Source organism: Aegilops tauschii, chromosome 2 (assembly GCF_002575655.3).
Source record: "Aegilops tauschii subsp. strangulata cultivar AL8/78 chromosome 2, Aet v6.0, whole genome shotgun sequence".
Classification (NCBI taxonomy): domain Eukaryota; kingdom Viridiplantae; phylum Streptophyta; class Magnoliopsida; order Poales; family Poaceae; genus Aegilops; species Aegilops tauschii.
In genome coordinates, this window is record NC_053036.3 from 566,938,003 (window position 1) to 566,945,230 (window position 7,228).

At 41.6% G+C, this 7,228-nt stretch overlaps 1 non-coding gene across 1 annotated transcript; it reads right to left on the reverse strand.

Moving 5' to 3' along the window:
- Window positions 1-3,311: 3,311 nt before the first annotated feature.
- Window positions 3,312-5,473, reverse strand: LOC109743985 (uncharacterized). Its single transcript, XR_012203314.1, has 2 exons — window positions 4,651-5,473; window positions 3,312-3,679 (listed from the first exon to the last, which is right to left on the reverse strand). It is a non-coding gene; the product is annotated as an uncharacterized protein (transcript).
- Between the last annotated feature and the right edge of the window lie 1,755 nt (window positions 5,474-7,228).

Genomic DNA, 7,228 nt, shown 5'->3' on the forward strand with positions numbered 1-7,228 from the left:
AGATATAGTAGTAGCGTCCTTCTCCTGGACGCGCTACTGCTAAAGTACTTAGTAGCAGCGTTTTTCTTCAAAACTCACTGCTGCTAAGTATCACCCCCTTGCAACTAATTAAGTTTAGTCCCATACTGTTAAGCGAACAAGGTGTTTACCACCTTAAATATGTTACTTCTCAAACTATGTCGAGCACTTGGTCTTCATTGAACTATATGTGTAGGATTTGTGGCTGCAATATGAATCTTCACCTGTGCCTATACAGGTACGGTGAGGATTCATGTTGACTATTTAGATTCTACACAAAAAGATCAATGATGACCAATGTATATTTTTGATGTTTTTACATGCTTAGACTTAGCAGTAGTGTTTTTTCAGGACAAAGCGCTACTGATATTGGGCTTAGCAGTAGCGCGCTCCCTGTACCCGCGCTACTGCTAAAGCAAAACAAAACACGCGGCCCGGCCCCCCGCACGCTCATCTCTCAATCGTCCCCCTCCGCCCGACGCCGACAGCTGCGGTTAGGGTTTCTCCTCTGCCACCGCCGCCGCAGGTAATGCTCCTCCCCCCTCTCGCCGCCCCTCCGCTGCTCCTCCACCCTCTCGCCACCCACTCTGTCGCTGCCCGCGAGCTCTGGCCGGGCGCCTTTGGCCGACCGCCCTCGATCCCCTCGCCGGCCACTGTCGTCGCCCCTCTCGTAGGAAAGTCACCGGCCTTTCCCTCGTTAGCACCCCCAACCAAGGTCACCATGCCATCCCCCCTCCTCGACAACACCCCCGAGGGCTGCCCTACCTAGATGCAGCGAGGGCTTACGAATTTCATATGGATAATTAGATGCTTTTGTTTTTCTGTAGTAAGTTATTTTTTGCAAAATGTAGGTGCCAATTTAGTTGAAATGCTTTGGTAGGTGGTACCGTGATCTACTAGATATTGGTTTTGATACAAGTACTTAGTTTGCAAGTGCTAAGTTAATCCCAATTAAATTTGCCACTTGTTTTTTTAATCAGTTATCTTAGGCAATAGGGGACAAATTAGATGAAATGTGTCTTGGTAGGTGGTACCTTGATTTGGTAGATAACTTATTACAAATCTTAGGATTATACCTTTGGTAGGGGCCAAATAGTTTTTTCAGCAATAGGTGCCACTGAAATGCTTTCGTAGGTGATACCTTGTCGTCTTGTATGTTACTAGATCTTAGGATTATAATTGTCCATCAAATTGCTTCTCGCGGAAGAATCTCTTCATCTAGAGATATTCTAGAAGGTGTTAGTAAGCTAATTGAGAACTTGTTGGCTGATTTCGCATTTGCCTGCTAGCTGTTGGTTCTATTGTAGAAGGTGTTAGTAAGTTAATTGAGAGCTTGTTGTTTACTTTTTGGGATCGGGTTCCAGTATGAAAATATAGCTGAAGAAGAACCAAAAATATCACATGCTACTATTTTTCTTTCCTGTGAAGTGGATCGTTAATCCTTTGCTCATATTGCTTTAGGAAAATGGCGCCACCACCACCACCACCATGTTGACTGTGCAAGTCAAGGTGCGCCAGCAGCCTTGCAACTGGCAAGCTGTTCGGCATCTACTTCCAGCCGAGTTTTCTTCGTGCGGCGGTAAGAAATTAGATGAAATGTAACAACTATTTTATTTTTAGTGTTGGCATTACTGCATTGTGTCATTTTGCTTTTTTTACACAGATCGTCCCATGCAATGTGAGGTTGAAATTCCAGCCGAGTTTTCTTCATGCGGCGGTAAGAAATTAGATGAAATGTAACAACTATTTTATTTTTAGTGTTGGCATTACTGCATTGTGTCATTTTGTTTTTTTTACACAGATCGTCCCATGCAATGTGAGGTTGAAATTCAACAAGCTGACAGGAGACACTGTGGCATTTGAGGCTCCTGGGGGCCGTACACTATGGAGGTCGAGAAAGGACGCAATATGTCACATTTGATGATATATATATATATATATATATATATATATATATATATATATATATATATGCTTTATTGTTATACTTACAAATGCAAATTATCCAATGATATGCTTAGTGAATCCGATGATATGCTCAGTGTAGAGTCCAATGATATGTTGTGTGGAATCTAGTCGATGATATGCTTTAGTGTAGAGTCTGATCACATGCTTATTAGTGTAGAATCCAAGAAACTATTAATAGTGTAGATAATCCATATATACTTATTAGTAGAATTAATGCTTAATTAGTACAAATGTGTAGTACTGTGTCTTTTGATAGTGTAGAAATCTATACTTAATAGAAATATATTTACAAGAGTATGTGCAAGGCTATTTATTAATTGATATGTTTTTCTTGTTCAGAAATTGCCAAAAAACCTATCTGTGAGTTGTGGTATCGAGCCTGATGAAGAAGGCTCAGCTGGACTACGCCTTACCGCAAGGGGCTCCGTCACCACCTGTACTTACCGCATGGACACAGACGGTCACACACACTTAAACTCAGTTGGGTGGAAGAGATTCCTCGTTGGCAAGAATCTTCGTGTTGGACAGGTCATCCTAATTACTATCAGGAACACCCACCGCCCAGGCTTGAGGATGATGATCGTCATCGATATCATCTAGAACTACATATATGTGTGTGGCTATATCATCTAGAACTACATATGATGATCGTCGTCGATATCATGTAGAACTACATATGATGATTGTCTTCGATATCATCTAGAACTACATATGATGATCGTCGTCGATATCACCTAGTACTGCTTGAGGCTGCATGTTGAGTATATATGAAATTGTTATCTAGCACTCCCTCCGTTCCAAATTACTCATCGTGGTTTTAGTTCAAATTTGAACTAAAACCACAACGAGTAATTTGAAACCGAGGGAGTACTACCTAGTACCTATAATGCTTTATGAAATTGATATCTAGTAGTACCTAGTATCTGGAAATTGCAATTTATTGAAGCTGAAACGGGGTAGGAAGCCAGGGGGAAATGATGAAAGATATAGCAGTAGTGTGGGGCTAGGAAATTGCTATAGCTAATTAATAGTAGCGCGTTCTGAAAAAGCACTGCTGATATAGTCAATAGTAGTCGCAGGTACGGACCGCGCTACTACTAACAGTTAGTTGTAGCGCCGTAGTAGTAGCGTAGCTGCCCGCACATAAAATCTATGGGCACATAATTCCTATTTTCAAGAATAATAACATCATTAATTCTTTCCATAGGCTTTTTAATAATAGAATCCGCCAAATGAAAATTTAAAGAACATTCTTCAATATCGGTAAGACCAAGCACATCACGTAAAGATTTCGGAATTGTAGAAACGCTAGCACCCAAGTCACATAAAACAAAACACTCATAATTTTTAATCTTGACTTTAATGATGGGTTCCCATTCATCATGTAATTTTGTAGGTATGTAGTAGAGTTTCCTTAACTAATATATTGTGCTAGTGTAATGAGATGGATGCAAACTCAAAATCTTTCTTAGCTTAAATAAAAGAAGATGAAAAACAAAGCATAGTCGAAGCAGGGGTGGATTGGAAGAAGTATCGCTTTGTTGAAGCGATGCGAGGCTTGGCTTGGGTGACTAGCAGGTCCAATGCTGAAACGTTATTGAACATGAGGAGCGACAAAGACACCCCACTGAAGAAACCACATATAGTCCTTTGTTGCGGCATCAGAAAACATGTGAGTAGCAAGCGCAACATCCTATAAGTATGAGGAAAACGAAATTGTTACAAAATTTAGTAAATACGAAAGAGATATGCATCCTTGAGAGGTCAGACGAACAGACACAGAAATAGCTTGGCGTATGTATGCATCTATGTAATGTATAACAAGAAAATAGCAGGGGCGGATGTATCTGTACTTGTGCAATGCAGATGCAGATGTGTAGACTGAATTTTGTTCAGAGTAAATACATACAGACTGATAGACGGTAAATAATACTAGATGGGATGGGATAGACCATGAGAGTAGTTGATTCATTCTGTTGGAATATATTAGCTAGTGTAATGAGATGGATGCAAGGGATTTCAAGTACATAATTCCGTTCTACAAGTGATGTCACTATAATAATTAGAGGCAGATATCAATTGAGTAGTGTAGAGGAATTATAAAAAGGGATACACATCCTAAGTTACTTTCTCAAACTAAATTATATAGATATGGAAATATAATGTAGAACATACAGTGTACTATCAAAGCAACCAGAACCTTGTAATTTTTTTTGTTCAAAAGCTAAATCACTTACACCACTCTGAATATGTTTCAAGGAAAGCCCTTGATTTGGAGGTTTCAAATCGAAGAAAGGTACCATTCCATTTGGAAACTATTGATTACAGCTTATGGAATGATATATTGGTGGCTAAGAGATCAATGCATTGTTTAAACCCAAGAAAATAAACAGGTAACAACAAAGTTCAGGACCATAAAATAGAAATTATGGCCACTAACTACAATGATTCTTCCTACTGCTGGCATCCTTAGAAGGGAAAGCTTCTGCTAGCCATTCTATTGCATCATAGTGTCATGCCATGTCAATATATTCAGTACAAACATATGGTAGTAGGTATGTAGGAGAACCTCATGCTTGACAGGGATTTCTCTGAATTTAATGGCTGATAGCCCCTAGCTAACTGAACCTAAATGAATGAACGAAAAGGGTAGGGCATACGCACATGAGGATGTTGAGTGGGAGGCCCCTGTGGGCGCGGCGAAGTTGCGGACGGAGGCCAGGGAGGTGGAGTCCAGGGAGGTCCAGCTCCATCAGGTCGAGGTTGGCGGCGGGGTTCTCGGCAAGGACGGCATGGCGCGCTGCCTCTGCCGCAGCGAGGTTGCGGACGGTCATGACGACATGGGCCCCGCGTGCCTCCAGCACGCAAGCCGTCTCAGAGGCGATGATGACGGCCGGGTCAGGCCTGACGAAGAGAGGGAGGAAGGAGCGCATCCCGGATCACGGCTCCAGATCGAGGTCGCATCCCGGATCCAGATCGGTGTGGGCAAGGCTGCGGCCGTCGAGGGTATGGGAGCATCGCCTCGCACTGCTCGACCTGGGGCCAGGGTGAGGGGAGGGCGCGGTGGTGTGCGGAGGGTGACCGCCGTCGTGGCTTTAGCGTCTGCGCCGTGATGCGGACGGGATCCCGATGGGATCTACACGAGGCCGTCGCCGCCCCTCCCCTGCTGCGGGGCCGGGTGCGGGTCACCTCCCATGAAAGGAGACGGAGCCGGCGCAGACACGGATGGGACTCGGACGCGCGACGGAGGTGGTTGTCGAGGCGGGCGTGGAGACAGGGGTGGGTCACCGGGATTCATGGCATGGTGGAGATGCACGTGAGGAGGGGAGGAGGAGAGGGCGAGGGAAGGAGGGCGCCGCCGCCGGCGACGGGAAGGTAGGGTTAGAGAGGGGTGGCGGCGTCGATCTGGATCGGGGAGAGAGAGAGGGAGGCGGCGGGAGGAAGGAAGGGAGGAGAGGTGAGTGATCTGGGTAGGGTTTGGTGCGGTGGGTTTCTTCAGATGGATGGATTGTTGGATTGGTAGCAATGGATGGATGGATGTATGCCATGTCATCGATCTGTGTGACAGATGGTTCCACCAATCAGAATCTAGCATATGTGATTGTGTTTTTCTCTTTTGTTTCTTTTATATTTTTTACCCTCTTATTTCGGGTAAACACACAACATATTAGCCTCATATTGTATGTTTAAATGACCCAATATTGCGCACATATGTGTATCTTAGGATTTCAAACAATGATGATTTTGTGGTCTTCATTTGCATTGCACACAAAAATCATTTTCCATTTTTGAGTGCTCAAAATGGTTTTTTTATGAAGGACCTACCATATATTTGTTGATAAAGTAGACCGCGACATTTTTAGAAAATACTAGGACATATTTAATGCACAATAGACAAAATGGTTGGGTGTCCAAAACTTTTGTCCACCTCTCGTGAAAAAGACAAATTTCTGCCGATTCAGCTGGAACCGGGTCATATTTGAACTGCAGCTGCCCCATAGTTTGCTCTTTATTTTTTGCAAAAATCATTTTTAGGTACTTAAGTATCTATTTAATCAGAGAAACACCAAAAAAATTCCAAGATTTAACAACTAGCTAGAAACGGTCATTCCCGCCGTTTTGACCGTAGTTTGAAACATGCATAAAAAATACAAAAAAAATCAAAAAATTGGAAAACCTTCGCATTGTTTCATTGTATATGACCAAGTTACCGGGAAAAATAATAAACTTGTAATATGACAATTATCTTAGAAAAGTGTTCTCAGAAATGAGCTATCATGTGAGAAGATTCATGGCTTTCAGCCCAAATGCTCAATCTTATGGCCACATTCATGGCATAGTTTGTTTAAATGATCTAATATTGTGCACAATGGTGCGTATTGGAATGGCAAACAATGTTGCCTAAGGAAGTTTTCATTTTCTTTGGACGAAAAATACATTTTCCATTTTTCGAGTGTCCAAAATGATATTTTTTTGTGAAGGACCTACCATATATTTGTTGAAAAATTGTACTATATCAATTTTCTAAAATATTAGGACATATTTAATGCACAATTGACCAAATGGTTGGGTGTCAAAAGCTTTGATCCACCTCTCGTGAAAAAGACAAATTTCTGTCGATTCAGGTGGAACCGGGTCAAATTTGAACTGCAGCTGCCTCATAGTTTTCTCTTTATTTTTTGCAAAATTCATTTTTAGGTACTTAAGTATCTATTTAATCATAGAAACACAAAAAAAATTCCAACATTTTACAACTAGCTAGGAACGGCCATTCCCGCCGTTTTGACCGCAGTTTGAAACGTCCATAAAAAATTAAAAAAATTAAAAAAATGGAAAACCTTCGCATTGTGTCATTATATGTGACCAAGTTACCAGGAAAAAATAATAAACTTTTAATATGACAATTATTTTGGAAAAGCTTTCTCAGAAATGAGCTATCATGTGTGAAGATTCATGGCTTTCAACCCAAATGCTCAATCTTATGGCCACATTCATGGCATAGTTTGTTTAAATGATCTAATATTGTGCACAAGGGTGCATATTGGAATGACAAACAATGTTGCCTAAGGAAGTTTTCATTTTCTTTAAATGGAAAATTTATTTTCCATTTTCCGAGTGCCCAAAATGAGTTTTTTTTGTGAAAGACCTACCATATATTTGTTGTAAAATTGTACCAAATCAATTTTCTAAATTACTAGGACATATTCAATGCACAATTGACAAAGTGGTTGGGTGTCCAAAG